This window comes from Canis aureus, chromosome 17 (genome assembly GCF_053574225.1).
Source record: "Canis aureus isolate CA01 chromosome 17, VMU_Caureus_v.1.0, whole genome shotgun sequence".
Taxonomy (NCBI): domain Eukaryota; kingdom Metazoa; phylum Chordata; class Mammalia; order Carnivora; family Canidae; genus Canis; species Canis aureus.
This window is the reverse complement of record NC_135627.1, coordinates 50,664,783-50,683,634: the sequence shown is the minus strand read 5'-3', so window position 1 is coordinate 50,683,634 and position 18,852 is coordinate 50,664,783. Positions and strand designations below refer to the sequence as shown.

The 18,852-nt window shown below is 37.7% G+C and overlaps 1 long non-coding RNA gene across 9 annotated transcripts in view; it reads left to right on the top strand.

Annotated features, from left to right (window-relative positions):
- Positions 1-18,852, top strand: part of LOC144287966 (uncharacterized) — an 846,727-nt gene that overhangs the window by 357,339 nt on the left and 470,536 nt on the right. For all 9 annotated transcript variants that reach the window (XR_013355881.1, XR_013355880.1, XR_013355876.1 and 6 more), the window contains one exon: positions 10,335-10,455. This is a non-coding gene — a long non-coding RNA (uncharacterized LOC144287966). The remainder of the gene's footprint in view (positions 1-10,334; positions 10,456-18,852) is intronic.

Below are 18,852 nucleotides of genomic sequence, written 5' to 3'. Positions count from 1 at the left end.
AGGTCTATTATTTAAGAAATATATTTCGTAAGGCTAGAGCTGCCATAGATAATGGTTCTTCTGATGGATCTGGACAAATAAACTGAAAACCTTCTGGAAAATATTTACCATTCTAGATTCCATGAAGAGCACTTGTGATTCATGGAAAGAGGTGAAAATACCAACATTCACAGCAGTTTGGGAGAAGTTGGTTCTAACCCTCATGGATGACTTTGAGGGGTTCATGACTTCAGTGGAGAAAGTAACTGAAGTTGTGGTAGAAATAGCAAGAAAACTAGAATTGGAAGTGAAGCCTAAGGTGGAACTTAATTGCTGCAACCTCATGATAAAATTTAAACAGATGAAGAGCTATTTCTTATGGATGAGCAAGGAAAGTGGTTTCTTGAGATGGAATCTACTCCTTGTGAAGATGCTGGGAAGATTGTTGAAATGATGACAAAGGATTTAGACTATTACACAAACTTAGTTGATAAAGTACTGGGAGGTTTTGAGAGGATTGACTCCAGTTCTGAAAGAAGCTCTCTTGTGGGTAAAATGCTACCAAACAGCATCACATGCTACAGAGAAATCATTTGTGAAAGTAAGAGTCATTGTGGCAAACTTCATCGTTGTCTTATTTCAAGAAACTGCTGCAGCCACCCAGCCTTCAGCAAGGACCACTCCAATCAGTCAGCAGCCATCAAAATCAAGACAAGATCCACCACCACCAAAATTACAACCCGCTGAAAGCTCAGATGATGGTTACCCTTTTGTAGCAATAAAATATTTTAAAATTAAGATGTACCTTGTATAGACATAATGCTGTTGGACACCTGACAGACTATAGTAAGGTACAAATGTAACTCTTACATGCACTGAGAAACCAAAATATTAGTTTGGCTCACTTTATTGTGATACTTGATTTATTGTGGTGATCTAGAGCCAAACCCTCTCTCTTCCAAAGATCTATGTGTAAATACTGTGTTCTGTTTCCGCTTCTAACTGGTTGTGCTAACTCTGAGATCAATACATATTACCTCCATTATATGGCCTTTATTCACTAATGCTGTGCCTCTGCCAGGACCTGGAAACAAATAGGTGGTTTATAATTTACATAGGACATCCATGAGTCATGCTCAGCTATTCTGAGTTTCCACATATGGCTTTCTTTAAAATTTATTATTTTACTTGACTAAGGAGAGGATTAGACGTGTTTGAGTAAAATATTCAAGCTGAATCTGCTTGCCTCAGAGAGAAGCAGATTTCTCAGAGAAAGTCTCCTTAACATCAGTGGAACCCTTCTTCCTAAAAGTAAGGAGGTGAAAGCAAATGTCCTGTAGGCATTCTTTCTCCTCAAATGTTCTAAAAGTTTATGTATTTATTGATCCATGTGTAATTTGTCTTTCTATCCTTTCATCCTAGTAATACTCTTAACATTGAGATGTGGTAAACAGACCTGATAAGCTCAGAGTTTGTGTGCTTTAAAGGCAAACCAGAGATATGTAGAATTTACCAACAATTGTAGACCAAAAATAAGCTGCAATTTGTGGCAGTATATCATTTTAATACTTCCTGTTGAATTGCTCTTTCTGATGTTCTCAGCTAAGGGCTTCAGTGTTGGCATAGCCATAGTAACCGGAGTCTCCATTTACTCCATGTTCTCCTGTTGCCAGTGGCTCAACACACAGTGTTTGTCTTTAGGGCTTTTGGGTGAGACTGCCTTTGACAGTTAATGTTATGTGAGTTCATTGATGCCATCATTATAAATTATTCAGAATATTGAAAGCAGCATTTGTGTCTTTTGTGGGCAGATTTCTTTTTTCATTTGGCCAAAATGTTTAATATTCAAGTGTAAAAAATTTTCCAATAGCTAGATAATTGGGTATACAGAGCATATTAAGTTAAACCAAAGTAATTCAATTATAAAATGTATTTTTCATTATGAAAAACTGACAACATAATGGATAGAAATTGTTTAAGGAAATGAATATATTATCAAATAAAGAATGATTGACTTTTCAGAAGTCACAGAACCTGACATTTTGCCTATAATGTTTTATATTTGTCATTCATTTTTGAAAATAGGCAAGCAGATTCAGTTTGAATATTTTACTCAAACACGTCTAATCCTCTCCTTAGTCAAGTAAAATAATAAATTTTAAAGAAAGCCATATGTGGAAACTCAGAATAGCTGAGCATGACTCATGGATGTCCTATGTAAATTATAAACCACCTATTTGTTTCCAGGTCCTGGCAGAGGCACAGCATTAGTGAATAAAGGCCATATAATGGAGGTAATATGTATTGATCTCAGTGAGGCATTTGATGTAGTGTTTAATGAAATCTTATTCCCCAAATAATTTAAATTGGCTTGGCTATGAGAGCAATCACATGTGTTGAAAACTGGCTGAACGAAAGGGAACAAAAGGTGGTATGAAATGCCCACCTGTCAGCAGAGAGAACTACGGTTGCGTGAGGTTTACACTAGGCTCACAAAAGAAACAAAAGAAAATAGAAAGAACACATCTTGGAAAACCTTTCAAAAATAAAGTGTATATTTGGTAGTTTTTGGTCTTACAAGGATAAATTGAAAATTATACAATGCTCTGATCTGATTTTTTTTTCCTGTTAGCATTTATAATAGCTTTTGCCTGTGTTGTAATTCAGACTGGAAGGAGGTCTAGCATAAAGGAAGAGATCTTTTGTTCACACTTTGAGATGTTTAGGACATTGTTTGTGTCTGCTTTTTGGCATTTATCATAATCTGGCTTGTGTTATTGTCTTATCTCCCTTCTTTTTTTTTTTTTTATTCATGGTAGGTACTTATTAATTATCCCTGTACTTTATCACAACCATTTTCTGCCCTTATGTGTTGCTTTTCTTGTCTTGAACTTATAAGTCCCTTCAAATAGAAAAAAGGCAAAAGAAACTTTACTGAATTATTTTATAATCTTAAGCATGATTATAAATGGAAAAATTGGTGTTGTGGAGGAATAAGCAGTCTGTTTTTGATTCATTACACAGACATACTGTGTATAACTTAGTTTTAAAATGTACAAAGGTAATTCTTTTAAAAACTCCTTTAACCCAAACACATATTTTTCTCTCCCTTTTTGATATCATATAAGAAAAGCACGCTTGAAATAATTTTTAACAACACATGTTCTGCTAATATTCATGAGACTGAAATGTAATTGTTAATAGAATGAAGGTCTTAACATTTATATAGAATAAGAGAACTTACTACTAATGTCTACAAGGATTATTTTTGGAATCAGTGGTGAATTATTCATGGTATTAAATTTATTGTAGGTTTTCTTAAGATTTTCACACAGAAGATTCAAAGCTCTTTTCAATCTATGAATTCTTTTACTTCATTCAAATATAGCAGTATTATTTCCATTTTATGAAGAAAATTTGGACATAGAATGAGTAAGCTCATATGTTATTGAGAAGGATGGTAAAATAAGGTCTGAAATGTACATATAATCCATTATTTTCTGATATCGTCAGAAAAGTAATCTCTTAAAAGTAGAAGGTGTGTTCCCTTCAATGGCCACTTCTTTAATTAAAATGCAGTCTGTTTTAAAATATTTGAATTTTGCCTCTTTGTCACGGTAGCACAACATAAATTGCTTATAAAGTGATTATAATACTTCCAATCAGTAAAATTCTATTTATTTTTACCCTTTGAAGGGATACTTATTTGTTTGGTTTAATTTATACCATTTTATTTTTGGCATACTCCCAGGTGGTCCTTGAGGTAATAGAAACTATGATTGTAGCATAAGATATAAAAGAAAATGCTGTTGTCTTAGAAACAGACTTTCCTGTGTTATCTTCTGGAGTGGTACACGGGCTGCCAGCAGCATACAGAGCTAGCATGGAGTTGGGAGAGCACTTTGTAAGCCAGGAGAACATTCCCTTCTTTTAACTCATATCCTCACGTTTTGTTTCTCAGAGGATAATTTTTGTTTTTTTAAAGCAGTGAGATAAAATGTGGATCCATTAATTTTTTTTTTAGCATTTTATCAGCTTTGTGCCCCATCCATGAGATATTTCATCAGAGACTGTAGGTTCCAGAGGACATACTTGAGAAGATTTCTGAATACTTCAATGATATTAGGATATCATGATAAAAATGTGTATCATCTAGTGAACCTGTGGCAGCATTTAATGGAAATTAGGATGCTCAAACCATTTGGAGAATGACCATTGAAGGCACAAAACATTTCAACTGTGATATGTTAAAAAAAAAAAAAAAAAGTGTCAAGAAAACAAAGCAGGTCAGAGGTCACAGGATAAAAAAGGTCCTGTTTTGGGAGTCTCCAAATCTATGAAGTAGAAGATACTCATTATTTTGGCACATATTTATTGAGCACCCCCCACTTGCTAGAAGCTGTTCTAGGCACTGCAGATCCTACATAAAGCAAACCACCCTCTGAAGCTGCCTCTCCCCTCATGAGACGTACAGTTTTCAAAGAGGCACTAAGTCAATAAACAAAATAAATGGTGTGTTACTTAGTGCTGTGGTACAGGGATGGTCATGGAACAGGAAAGCATCTAAAGCCAGGGAAGAAAATAAGCCTGTGCGTGTGTGTGAGATAGATGGGGCAGGTGAGGGGTTGGGGTGGGAGCTGCCATTTTAAATAGAATAATTGAGAAAGTCTTATCTTTTAAGGTAAAATTTGAGGGGAAACTGAAGAAGATGAGAAAAGAATCTGTCTAGAGGATATTGTTTTTATTGACATAGCAACATAGCTCTGATCATTCTTAAAATATTCAGACTTGAAAGACAACTCAGATTTCACTAAATTCCAACTAATTATGATCTTTCCCCATAAAAATCATTGCATTTATACTACCATATACTGAGCAGAGTCAAAATGCACACTATGTCAGGGTATAAACCTAAAAACATAGAATTGATTAAATGCGTTGGAATGTAGCGTGTTACAGCGTCAAGAGCTTATTGCCTGATACATGAACACATAGTGAAATATAAAGATGTGAAACTCCATTTTGTAACAGGGAAAAGTATGTATAGATGATGGGCTTTGTGATTCTTTGTTTCCTATCACTTTCTCAGATACTATAGGGGAAATATACTCTGAATTGTACGGATGTTGAATTTCTTGTATTCAATAAATATACAGAGGGATATTAGCAGACCAAAGAGGGGCATGAGGATATTCTGAGTCTTAGCCTTGCCTTTAATCATTTCCATGGATATTGGTTTCACTGGCCCTTACATTAATCATTTCTTAGCAAAAAGAGATGAACAATACTATTACCCCTGTTTTGTAAATAAGAAAGAAGATGATAGGAAGGTTAAAAGATCTGCTTCAGGCCATTCTAACTATAAGGGCTTAGTAAAGTCCTTAGAAGAAGCTATTTGTCTTAAATGACAGTTCTGAGTTTTAGACACTGAGGTCCAGATTAAACCTAATCTGAAACAGTATATTGTAATAAAAAGATAACAGGACTGGGAATCAGGAGTTCTCAATTCTACTTGCATTCATATCACTAACTAGCTCTTTGCCTTTACAGTTACTACTTTTTAAGTTGGGTCACCATTAGGTGTTATTTTATCGAAAACCATTTATTGAAAGCCTCTTCTGTACGGGGTATGGTAGTAAGTGTTGGTAAAGTTATGGTCCATACTCTGAAAATGCTCATCCACTAGTGGAGCAGATCGACAAACAAAAGAGAGTGGGCAGTGAGCTCAGTACTGCACAAGAGGCAAGTCCAGTGTGATATAGGGGAGGAGAAACCGAAGCAGAAGTTAGGATGGGAGAGATGGCTTCTCAGATACTGACCCCCTACAATGTAACCAGCTGAGATGAACTAGACTTACAGTTGATTTATGCAAGACCATATCACAGGGGGAACCAAAGTACAAAGGCCCAGAGGCAATAAATAACAAAATTTTAGGTGTATAGTTATTTCACTATGGCTGGATGGTTGAGGATGAAGACAAGAAGGGTGAGAAAGCTTGATTTTCTTTTTTTCCCCTCTGCTAAGGATGGGTCCAAAAGTGCCTACCAACCACACAAAAGGTTTGCTTTGCACCTTAAGGCAGAAGACGTGTAGGGGTGTACAGTTTTGCATAAAAGGGACCTATTGGGATACCTGAGTTTAGCACCTGCCTTTGGCCCAGGGCGTGATCCTGGAGACCTGGGATCGAGTCCCGCATGGGGCTCCCTGGATGGAGCCTGCTTTTCCCTCTGCCTATGTCTCTGCCTCTCTCTGTGTCTCTCATGAATAAATAAATAAAATCTAAAAAAAGGGGGGGGACCTATTGCATTTAAAATTTACAAGGTCCTGTTATAGGCGGAGTGAAGGATTAATTTGAAATAGAGAAGTTACGAGGCTCTAACAAGACTCCAAGAAAAAAAAAGTTATGAGGGGCTGAACTAAAATAGCGAATGAAGAATAGTTTACAAAAGGTTATTTTGAGAGATACTTTTCAATTTTATAAATGTACGTGAAGGGGGACAGAATGGATAATTAGGACAGTTAGAATGATTTTGAGGCAATGTAGAAATGGTTAGGTTTTGGATTTAGCTGGTGGTGGAAAAGAACATAATCAGCCTTTTGTGCTTTTTCTGCAGCACACTATTGAACAAAGGTATAGAAGAGTATCCACTTGGCTAGAGTGCTGATTTTCATTTAAAGGTCAGGAGCCCTGGGATTAGTGGATCCTAGGGTCTAAAGTCATCACAGACTCAATTCCATTCATCCTCTATCATCACCCTAAAGGCCAGTTTCTTTCCCGTTTCATGGTAGGAATCCAGAGTCTGCATTCTACTTTCACAGCACGCCTCCCATGACATTGGGAACAGTTAGGACATGCCCACCCTCCACTAATTAAAGGGATGATGCTTAGTTTGGGCAAGTTGATATTTAGTCCTGGGGAGAGCCTCAGTCTCCTGTGTCAAGTGTGAAAAGGTGGAAAAGAAACAAAAATCGGGGCTCTGTCTGGAAAGGAGGGGAAATGAGCATTATGATAAAACCTCTATCTAACAAGGCTTTTAAGAATACCCACTTTGAATGTGTAGGAAAATAGGGAGCATGGATGTGATTTGGCAAAACAGGGCAAGGTTGTATATGCATGTGTACGGGGATGGAGCAGGGGACAGAGGAGAGTATGAGATGAAATAATAAAAATAGGATTATTTAGTGTAAATCAAACATACCTAGTTCATTCCTCCCCCACCGGATATTCATGTAAAAGTATTTGTGACATAATCATTTTGCAGGATTATTGCCTTAAAAGGTCTTCAGTTTTTGTCCTTTGTCATTTTCTTCATCATTTCCCCAAAACAGAAGGAAAACAGTGTTTCTGGGTTTTAATCTAAACATGAAGAGCACTCTAAGTGGGAAGCAGATCCAAGGGAAAAATAACCCTCTTAGATATAGCTGTTATTGCCATTAAATTACTACCTTAAGTAGATATACATATAGGAGATACAGTTAATTTCACAAGAAGATGGGAAGGACCACTAAGGTAATGAACTTTATTGAGAGTGCTTTTAATCCCATTATACACGTTTGAGAAGCTTTCTAAGCAGGGAAGACCACTGAGTTGATAAAAGAAGCATTTAGTTAGCAAATACCTTTGTGCTTCCCTGCTCACTGGTATATTTGCTTTGGAAATGAATATTACTCACATGGTAGATACAGACTTGTTTCTCTAACTCGTCTCAGAGTGAATGAGAGAGAGAGAGAGAAAGAGAGAGAGTGAGTGTGTGTACACATACACATACCAAGGGGGCCATCAGTGTCATGAAGCAAGGGAATCCATTAGGCATCTTTTCATGGATATGTGGATCGCATGATTTAAGACTATCCTGGGGCATCCATAAATGATGCATAGGTTTTGTTTTCTTATTTTACATTTTTTTAGAGGGAAGAGAGATACTTGATTCTGCAATTTCTACACCTTCAGCGTTATCTAAATCTCTCTAGCTGTTGAATGCTGAGCATACAGAAGGAGCCATGCCATCTGCTGTTTAGACCATTTTCCCCAAATCCTTTCAGAGTATTCATTCTTCCTCAAACCCTTTTGAAGAAGAATGGCTAAGATGACTTCATTAGACATCACATTTGCTTGTGTTAAAACAATGGCTGAGATCCACTCAGCAGTGATTTGGAAATTACTCAGTTAATTGTACTTTGCAGCATTTCTGTATCCTGTGTTGTCATTTAAAATCATATGAAAATATGATTCAATAATTGCAGTATTATAGTGCATTAGTTATGTAGATCCTGAATTTCCCCTCTTTTCCAATGTTTTAGGATGAGTGACATCTTCTGTAGCTGTAGGTGCTCTGTGCTAGGACATAACACTATATATTTTTCAAAGCTAATCTCCTTTCCACTTATAACCACACTAAGCCTTCCCTGCACTTTGGATTAGTACATAGCTAAGCAACAGATGGTAAAAAAACAAACTAAAGAAAAAAAAATAAGCCTGAGAATCTAGGGGAGAAATTCAGTATAATGATTTTATTTGCTTGGGTCACTATGGTTTTTTTTAAGTCAACAATTGAGAATCCTATAATTAGTTACCAGCAATAGGGCATTTTGTTCAGTCGTTGACTGTTTAAGGATCTAGTATCATTAAAACATTACTTTGGGGTCACTTTTAATCACTGCACTTGAGGCATGGGGTATATGTTTTAATGGTCTCCCCTTAAACTGAAGCCAAAGTTTAACAAGTTGATATCCCCGGCCCTATAGACGAATTTACTGTTTTCTGCTGAGTGTAGCTTTTGCTGCACCGCTAGGGGGCAGAAGAGTTTTACAGTTCCTGGCTCTGTGCTGCAGAAGCTGAGTACACACTCTCAGCTCCTCCTGCAGCAGCTGAGGCTGATATAAATGTATAAACAAGCAGAAGCTATATGTGACACACACCACCATTCTTAAAGCAGAAAGCAACAACTCCAAGCCAAGTTTTTGGCTTCTGATGATGTGGTGAAGGCCAGGCTTTGCTCAGGGGCTGAGGTAGAGGAAGGAATCTTGACCAAATGACTATTTGCTGAGGTTAGGCCACGTGTGTGTGGTGTGTGTGTGTGTGTGTGTGTGTGTGTGTATGTGGTTTTGTACCATTGTCCAAGACTAGTGCGTCAAAATGAGGCAATTGGCAACTCCTATGCACTGCTGCTGGAGAGAGGGATTGCTGGTGCCTCCACCTGGCTCTGCCATGGGCTGTTACTGCTTGACCCTTGTTGGAAGAGGAGCAATTAAGCAACATAACGAGGAAGGGTAATGACACATGTGAGAACCAAATCTCTCGTACGTTGAAAGCCTGCAGCTTTGAGGCTTCTGAACATTGAGGGGTTAGTTACAGAGTTGAGTAGGAGTAGAAAGTGATAGTAAAACATTTTATTTGTGTATAAAAAAGATTTGCTAAGTGGATATTCAGAATATTACTTGGGAAGTATATGGATTCCTACAGCATATGGGAGGTTTACAGTAAAGCCAGGGAGATCCTCAGGTCACCCATAAAGATACTTGCATTCACAGACTATATGTTTATGATTTTTGGAGAAGATGGATTCTTTTTTTTTTTTTTTTGAATGAGGCGACTGTATTCCAGAATAAATAAAACTTTTCCACTTAGGAAAGCACAAGAGGGGTAAAAAGAAACCGGAGAGTGTGTCCCCATAGGTAGGCGAGAGGCACAGCAGCTGCATTGTTCTGGAAAGGGAATAATGTGTAGGTTGTATTCTAAGTTGATCTACCTACATCTGCCATCACAGCCGGCACCTGGTACAGGGTGAATGACACACAATACTCCCCAAATGTCACTGTCCAGCCGTGTCCACCAATTAAAACTAATAAACATTCCTCCCCATGCTGAAGATGTGCCGCCAGCCCAGCAAGCAGCAGGGCAGGCGATGGCAAAGCATAATAACAGCAGTAGCAACAGCGGCAGCCAGAGCCCCGGGCAGCAGGTGCACTTGGCTGGGAGCAGGGAAGGGCACAGTGTGGCGCTGGCATTGCCTGCTCACATATTATGCAGGCAGAGCTGAGTTGTTTACAAATTGATAGCAGAGGGGATTTGGTTGGAGACAGAGCAGAGCACGGTGCATTCAGTGCTCAAGAGAAACCTAAGTGGGGTTCCATGCTGGTCGGTTGGGTGCCATTCACCAAAGGAAAAAGGACAAAAAAAAAAAAAAACCCACAAAACCTCCTATCCCACCCCACTCCCACCCCTCCAACAACACACTCCCTCTCTAGCCAGGGCCCAGTTCCATAGGCTGGCACAAAACACCTGGTGAGAAACCCTAGGATCTTTGATGTTGAGGGGCGCAAAGTCTCTGTCTCACTGAGCTTCTCTCTTCCAGGTCGCACGGATGTGCCAGATTCCCAGAGCAGACCAGTCTGGACATAGCTCGAAAATTGGAAAGGATGAGACGTAGAATAGAAAAGAGCCATTACGTGGGAAGGAAATGAATCTCCAAGAAGGTAAGGGCCACAAAGAACGTAAGAGGCTACAAGAAGGTAAGACACTTTCTGAGATGTGTTAGCACCCGGCGAGAGGTGCTTGACACACTCCTCTGGGCTGGACTGGAGTGTCTCTGGAGAGAACTGGCACATCATAGGGAGGTGGTGTGTGTGTTGGGGTCATGGGTGCGGGCTCTGGAGTGCCAACTCTCAGGGGATGGAAGGGAGGGGCCGGGGAGCACAGGCGATAAAGCTTTCCATGCACAGTTAATTATGGGACAGTGCTCACACCCAACAGTGAGGCATCATGGGTTTTTCTTGGTTTCAGTTATTTCTACCAAAGGCAGTCGGAATGTGTCCCCTTTCCATCTTGTCAGCAGTGCCACAACCTATGTCAGTCTTTGTTTTCACCTCTGCTGGTTTCAACTCTGCTGTCTTGTGGCGTCAGTGCTGTCAATTTAGAATCGTGCTGTTTCTGCTAGTGTGCTTATGATCCAGGACACCTGAAGGTGTCATTTTCCAGTGGCTAATTAACCTTGAGATCAGAGGCACACCAGCATAGCCCCTTAATTATATTTCTGTGTAACCCTGCAAGCACAGGGTGACGAGGGGCCAGGAGCACTGCTGTCATCGTGCCGTCCCACCTGTCTGACCCATAATCTGGGGATTGCTATACAATCCTGATTTCTGTCCTCGACATGGATTGTTCTGCGTTCTAAGTTCAGATGGCAAAGCTTTGAGTGTCTGAGTGGAACCTTTTGACAGGTGTATGCAAACGCTTGCGGTGTTTTTACAATAATAATTAAAAATAAAAAGCAAAATGTTAAAAAAGCAGAATGATTTTTGCCTCTGCCTGCTATGGTTGCTTGACCCATGGCTGGAAAGATAGGCAAGACCTTTGTGACTGTGGTAGTGGAAAGCTGTGGAGGATGTGTTTCTGGCACCACCGCTTTCTAGTTTCTGAAATGCAGTTGGTTTCCTAATAGCTTTCCTAATCTATCCCTTCCCCCACAATCTGAGTGAACAGAGCCAAAGCTCTTTTTTTTTTTTTCCACAGGGTTAGGGGCAAAATCTTTGGACCCCAGAATGTGGGGTCTTGGACTACAGGGATGAAGTGGTTTGAGACTGGGGATTGGGGCAATGTGGAGGAGAAAGGAGAAGTTGTGTTGTCAAAACAGAAAAAAAAAAGGGGGGGGGGGGGGAGGAGAAAGAAGGAAGCAGATGATGAAGACCTGGGAGTTTAAAACCTAACTGGGGACATGAGCCTAGTCTAGTAACCCAAAGAGGTAGATCCAAACTAAGGATGAAGAGGCCAGGACCAAGACCTAATAAGGTATATGCACGCGCGTGCACACACACACACACACACAGTGGTTGGTTCAAACCTGGACAAGGGAACTAAAAAAGTAAAGTGGGAAGTAGAAAGAAACCATAGAGGAGAGTGAGGTTATCCAGGTGCATCGTTTCTTCATGCTTGTTATGTCACAAGGTAAGTTTGTCATTCATTTAAAAACCAAAAAAATGGGCAGCCCGGGGGGCTCAGTGATTTAGCGCCGCCTTCAGCCCAGGGCCTGATCCTAGAAGACTCAGGATCAAGTCCCACATCGGGCTCCCTGCATGGAGCCTGCTTCTCCCTCTGCCTGTGTCTCTGTGCCCCCCCCCACCCCTCTCTCTCTCTCTATCTATCTATCTCTCATGAATAAATGAATAAAATCTTTAAAAAATAAAAAAATAAAAACCAAAAAAAAAAAAAATCACCACATGCTCACTTACTACATGTATGGAAAAGAGAAAAAAGAAAATAAATAAATTCTATATACTATAAACCAATCTGGTTTTTGGATTTCCCTGTAGAAAATTGTGGCCAGATTGTTGTTCATCTTCTGCTTGAATGCATCCAGTGAGAAAGGCTCTTTTCTAGTGATTGGTGGCTTCTATGTATTGATGGCAGTTTCTTTTGTTCATTCCAATGTGACCTCTGCATGATGCTTCCACTTCTGGGACTCTGTTCTGATTCTGGAGCTGTAGAACGCAAACCCATTGCTCCATCACTTAATGGTATTTAACGGAAAAGGGGTCCATCTTTTAGGTCAGTAAGTACCTCATGAATGCCAACCTCTTCTCTAAACTCTGGAAATACAAGGTAAGATGGGACCTGAGTCCTTCTACCATTGGTATTCTTGCTCTGGAGATAGGAATGTGCCCATGTTGCAGGATGCATGACCCACAGGTGAATGAATCTCAGAAATTCTAGGAGGACATAGTGAAGGGTAGGGTGGGACTGACTGTGGCTTATATTTGAGAAGGAGTCACACCTTGGAAGATTAGCAGAGGTTCATTAGGCACACAATGGAAAGTTTAAATATCTAGGGTTTATTTTATAGGGAAAGAGAAGGAGAAATGCCTTCTCCCCTTGAGCAGAAATAGAAAAATAGTTCTGGATTTCTGTTGAAGACATTAACCCTGTGAGCAGCACCCAGGCTTTTCCCAGAGGGACTTAAGCTGACTCTCCACTTCCTTTGGCTTTTGAAATGTATTTAAAGAGTAGTGATTGGAGTTGGCTGTCTGGCATTAAAAGGGGTTTACTGCCTATTAGGTCAGTAACATTAGCTCTGTTCCAAAAGAAAGTCTGGGAAGAAGGCAGAGAGAGGCTTGTATGTTTGTTAGTTTTATTTTTGACTCTGGGATCATGGAGCTGAAATGACAGTAGAAGAAATTCATAAAGATTTTTTTGTCTACATATTTTGAGTATTGGGTTCATATCTTCGGTTTCCTGTTGACCTGAGAGGTTGTGCATGGATAGTCAACAATAATATTAGTTGAATGAATGTCTGTTTTAATAAAACAGCAAGGTTAATGCTATCATGCCTCTTTTATGAGTTGAACTGGCTTTCCTTGCTTCTAGGGTGTCACTGATTATAGGTATTCTCAGCAGAGTTAGTAAATATATATGTATATTAACTCTTGTATACACGTCTGTAATCATTTCTATATCTATTTGTATACATAGCAAGGAAATATATATTAAGGTAACTTAGATACATTTGTTTTTCAATAAATGGAGCTGGAAAAAAATGAGGATCCATATACAAAGAATGAACCTTAGCCAAGAACTTAAACTTTGTATAAAAATCAACTCAAAATGAATAATAAACCTAAATGTACAATGTAAAAAAAAAAAAAAACTGTAGTTCTATTACATGAGTTATTACTGTAAAACACATATCCTGCTCTCATATGACTTTGCGATTTAACTTTCAAATCTACCCCTCCCTGTGTTATAAATGGATCATGTAGAGATAGTAATGCTGGCTAATTTAAAGAGTATAGGATGTTAAACTGCACGTGGTTTATCCTAAGGAAATTCAGAAGGAGTCATAAATCACCATGGTGACATAGCACATCGTGGTCCTTCGGGGGATAAAATACCTTAAACCTTTCCTAATGATTTACAAATCTCTCAAATGAATTGTCATATTGACACAACTTGGGCCACAGCAGGGAATAATTGTTCTCAGTTACGCATCCTAGAACAGAGGGGAAATCTTACACTAACATCATGCCTGATAGCTCAGACCACGCTCACTGTACTGTTGGCTCTTAGCCTGTCTAATAGTTTTAAAAGAGAAATATCATCCTTTCCTCCAAGGATTTTGACTAAAACAAGACTTCCTTTTACACTGAGGTGATGCAGTTAACAACATTTTAAACAGTCCTTGTAATTTCTGCTTTTGTAACACTTCTTATCTGACGATCCTCAGGTTCTTAGACATTAAAATTAAATTAAGTCTGGATCCTCTGAATATCAAATCATGGTAGCTCCATTTCAAAGATAACAAAGCTGAGGGAATTTGTCTCTAAAAATGCAATCTGAAACTTCCAATATTTTTTCCTAAAGCATATTTAGAACATTTTTGTGACAGCACACTTCTTTTAGTTCTCCAGTTATACAAACATAGCAATTCACAATGGGAAATTTTCAGTTTTTAGGAATTCAAGGTCATAAAAACCAGTTCATTGAAAACGTTAGATCATAGTTGAAAGAAAATCTCCTTTATTTTTCTCTAATTATTAAAATTAAATCTGTAGCAAGTACTGAACGTTGTAAGAAGTAGGGAAATCTTTTCCTGAAAATGTGGTAAACTTCCAGAAATGGTCCTGAATATTTGTTTTAAAGAAAAGAAGTGAAAGAATAATTATCTTATGTACCAAATCCTACAGCCTCAAGTAATCACAAATACAGTTTCACTGTAGCTGATATACAGCTGTTTCCTGGCATCCCTTGGAATTATTCTACTTCTTTAATAATGCAAGGTACTCTGGGGACCTAATTTCTGCCTTAAATAATTCATAATGCATGCTTTGTATTAAATGAACAATTTTAATGAGAAAACCGTATCTATTTGACTGGGGAATAACTGTTGATTCGATTTGAATGTTATTTTGAATGAAGTAGCATTGGATTAACAAGATTTTACTATATTGTTTTCTTATTTATACCCTAGCCTTATTTTTTGGTTGTCATTATTTATCTTATATCAAAGTAAGTTGAGAAAGTGACAAGAAATTGAGAGAATGAACTTTAGACTAAATGATAGAAAATGTACAGAGGAGAATCACTGAAGAGAATAAATAACAAATGTGTTTAATTGGGTTTTCCTTCAGTTCTAACATTGAGATTTTGTGGATGACAGTTGTGTGTCACGTCTGTTTCTCAATATGGAAAAACGATGAGGTTCTTGTCGCATTAACCCACTTTTGCTTGAACCATTTATCAGTCAAAATTTTACATTTCCTTATGAGATAATCTGAATAATGGCATTAGTGCGATAATGCAATAGAAGATACAGTTGAGCACGCATAGTGCAGAGTTATGAGTAATAGTAGATATAATTAACTACAAAATCTCTGAGAACAGAGACATGCTTTTGTGCAACAAGCACCCAGGATCGTGTTTTTTACATAGTTGGTGCCCAGTGAAAATGTACAGGGATTTGCTAAGTAAATGAATAGTGGGCAAAAGGTAAGCAATATTAAAGGAAGCACTAATAAACAATAAATTCAATACATACAATAAAACTATGATTACTCGGTACTATCAAACGAAGAATAACCATATGCAGGCACCGGTCAAAATGTGGTATGTGCTTTAACGTAAAATTTTTATGAAACACACCCAATAAGATAGGTGCTGCTATTGTTCCAATTCCATAGAAGAAGAGCCTGAGGACTGAATGGTTAAACTAGGTTGTTTAAGTTCACGTAGGAAAGTTTAATTATGAACCTCAGTTTCCTAAACTCTAAACATTATACTCTTAACCATTGGATAATATTGTCTGTCTTAAAGTCCTTGTAGGATTTGGTGTTTGCATGATATCTCCCATTCAAACACTGGAAGATGGCAGGCCTGTTCAGCACTCGTTGAGGCTAGACATGTTCTGAATGGTGTGAATTAGAGATTATTCCTACTTAATGTCAGACTGAGATGGCCTTCTGCTTCGCTCTTGACCTCATAGTTTAAAGTATGAGAAGAACATAGAGACAGTTTACTGGTGTCTGCGAGATCTTTAAAATCTACATAACTAAAATCAGACAACCAAGATTTACTAAGGTCTCACTGTCTTCATTTCTCAATACTCCTATTATGAGGCATTATAAAAAAAGAAAAAATATAGTTCCCATCAGGAAGATGTTTATATACTATGCTCAGTAAAGGATGAACATGTAGAAAGATTTAAGAACATTCGCAAAGCAATTTACAGATTGAGGTTTATGCTGATTAGCAATTAAATTTGTTGCAAATTTCTCAAAGTTGAAAATTTAAATATGGAAAATAGAGGTTGAAAGCAGATCTATCCTAAATTCTAAAAGTATTGTTTAATTGCAAAATGTGACCCCAAATCTTAATTATTGGATATGAAAACAAATATTTTGTACTAAATTTTGTACTCTATGTGTATACATACCTGAAAAATATTCGGATACCTCAAATTCTTTCTATTTCACCTATTTAATTGTTGTAAATCAGATGAGGAAATGTAATATGGAAGTAATATAGGATATATAGACAGAAGCTCTGGGTTCCTCTCCCAAGTCCCTTGCTGTCTTCTGAATCACAATTAAAATATATACACTTATATACATTTATAAAGTATTATGCCTATCTTACTATGATTATCAACACTAAATAAAAATAATGACTAATGTCACTTTCAGAGTTTTGATTTAAATAGCAATGTTACAGATTGTCTGTTCCTGTCTATTTTCAGGTCACAGCAAAGGAAAAAAGCATCCCTCCTACTTCATTTCTCCTTTCAGAGAAAATTAAAAAAGAAAGGAGTTCTGTGTAGTGTTTCTGACAGCAAATTTCTCAGAATCCAGAAATACTTCTCTCTGTAATAAGTTGCTGCAGATATAAAGGAACACTTATGATTGATTACTATCTCTGTTTGCATGAGCGATAATTCCTGAACACACAGTTCTCGATTAAAATACAAATGCGTTTTCAGCTGCATATTTCTTTATCTATGTTTTATTCTTATATGACAAAATATGAAAACAATCAAGTGAAGTTGGGCTCGAGTATATTGCAAAAGTGACACGGAAGCTGAGGGGATTTTTAAGTGGGGAGGAAAGCTCTTTTGCCATCCATCTGGCTCTTGGGTCCGGATCTAGGTGTAGTTATGTCGCTGGCTGAACACTTAGAGAAGGTGAGAGTCTTCATGTTGCTGAAGTATCTTATTTCCCAGATTGATTTTTAAAATGCAGATGATCTACATTAAAGTCAAAACGTTTTTTTTTTTATTATTATTATTTAAATTCAATTTGCCAATACATAGTATAACACCCAGGGCTCATCACATCACGTGTCCTACTTAATGCCTGTCACTCAGTTCTTACATTATTTAGGGATTTGAAAACTTGGTATGTGTGCAGTTACGAACATTACCAAGAGGACCACTATTGCCTCCTACATTATAACACACTGTGGGTGCTGAGCTTTAAACAGACTTGGCACTTGATGCATTTGAAAGAAGGTGGTGGCTTTCTCAAGGAAATCAGATTTAATTTTAGCACTTTTACATGGTAAAGCAGAGATGATATTACAGCAAATTAACATGGAAGGGATTTATCAGAAACATTGAACATGTGAATGAACATGTGATCATTCCCATGTGAATGATCAAGCTTGTATGTATAAGTATCTTAGACTTTTTGATCTGATCCCTTTAAGAACATGGAGACATTATAATGCTGTAATTTGAAAGTGAGCAACTAAAATCCAGACTTGATGAGTGAATTGACAAAGTCCCACTGCTGGTAAGTACTAAAATTGAGAGTAGAGGACAGTCTTACACCTATCATCTCATTTAATTTCTACCATGACCTTGTAAGATTAGTTACTAATTCATAGGTGAAAAACTGAGACTTGAACAAGTATAATATCTAGTTGCAAAGCTAGTAATCAGCCAATTTGGGGGAGACATTTGTCTCTTTGACCTTGTAAGTGACCTTCTTCCCACTGCAACATATACCACCTTTCAGATATACCAGTGCTCGGCCTAGTGGCTCTGCTAAAATCTGGGACATATATTAAGGGCTATTCAAAATTAAGTAAGATATCCAATGCCATCAAGAAAAGAGACAAACTTGTAGTTGTCCCCAGTAGGACATGCTCAGGAAATTTCAGGTAAAGATAGTTTTCATGAATAGGAGAAGCAAAGAGAACAAACTAGGTACAATTTGGGTTCTTTTGAATTCCAGGGTGAAAACCCTTATACAGTGGAATGCCCTTAAATGTTGCCTGATAGTTTATAAGGCCATTTAGTTCACTCGCAACTGTTGGCATACCTGTTCACTTTCACAAGTGGAACATATGCCACCTGTTTGAAAACATGAGAGAGAAAAAATGCAGTATCTTATTTACCTTTCAATTTTGAAAGATACTTATTTAAGTAACAAGTTCTGCTTTGATTAGAGGACATTAATGAACAGGATTATTAAAAATGTGTTGGAATTCTCCAATATGTTTGCATTTTACAAGTCTTATCAAGAATCCAGGCCCAACTCAGCCTATCTTTGGTAATGCTTGCAATCAAACTTTACTTCCTTAATAAGCAATTAATGAATGTGAAGAAGAATTCAGAAAAGCACAAAGAGTAAAACCTCTCTTCCACATGTATACATAAAATGACAAATGAGATACTGACATATTTCATAAAATATTGGCAATATACCATAAAAGTTTCTATTTTAAATCTTGAATTTATGATGAAAAAGTTTATGACATATCTTTTTATTTCTCCTTTACTTTTTATATAGTTTCTCATAGGTCACTTCCATTCATCCATGCTTTCAGAAAACTACTTAATGATTACTATATGCTATGAATGATCTCAAGCACTGGTCATGGCCAGT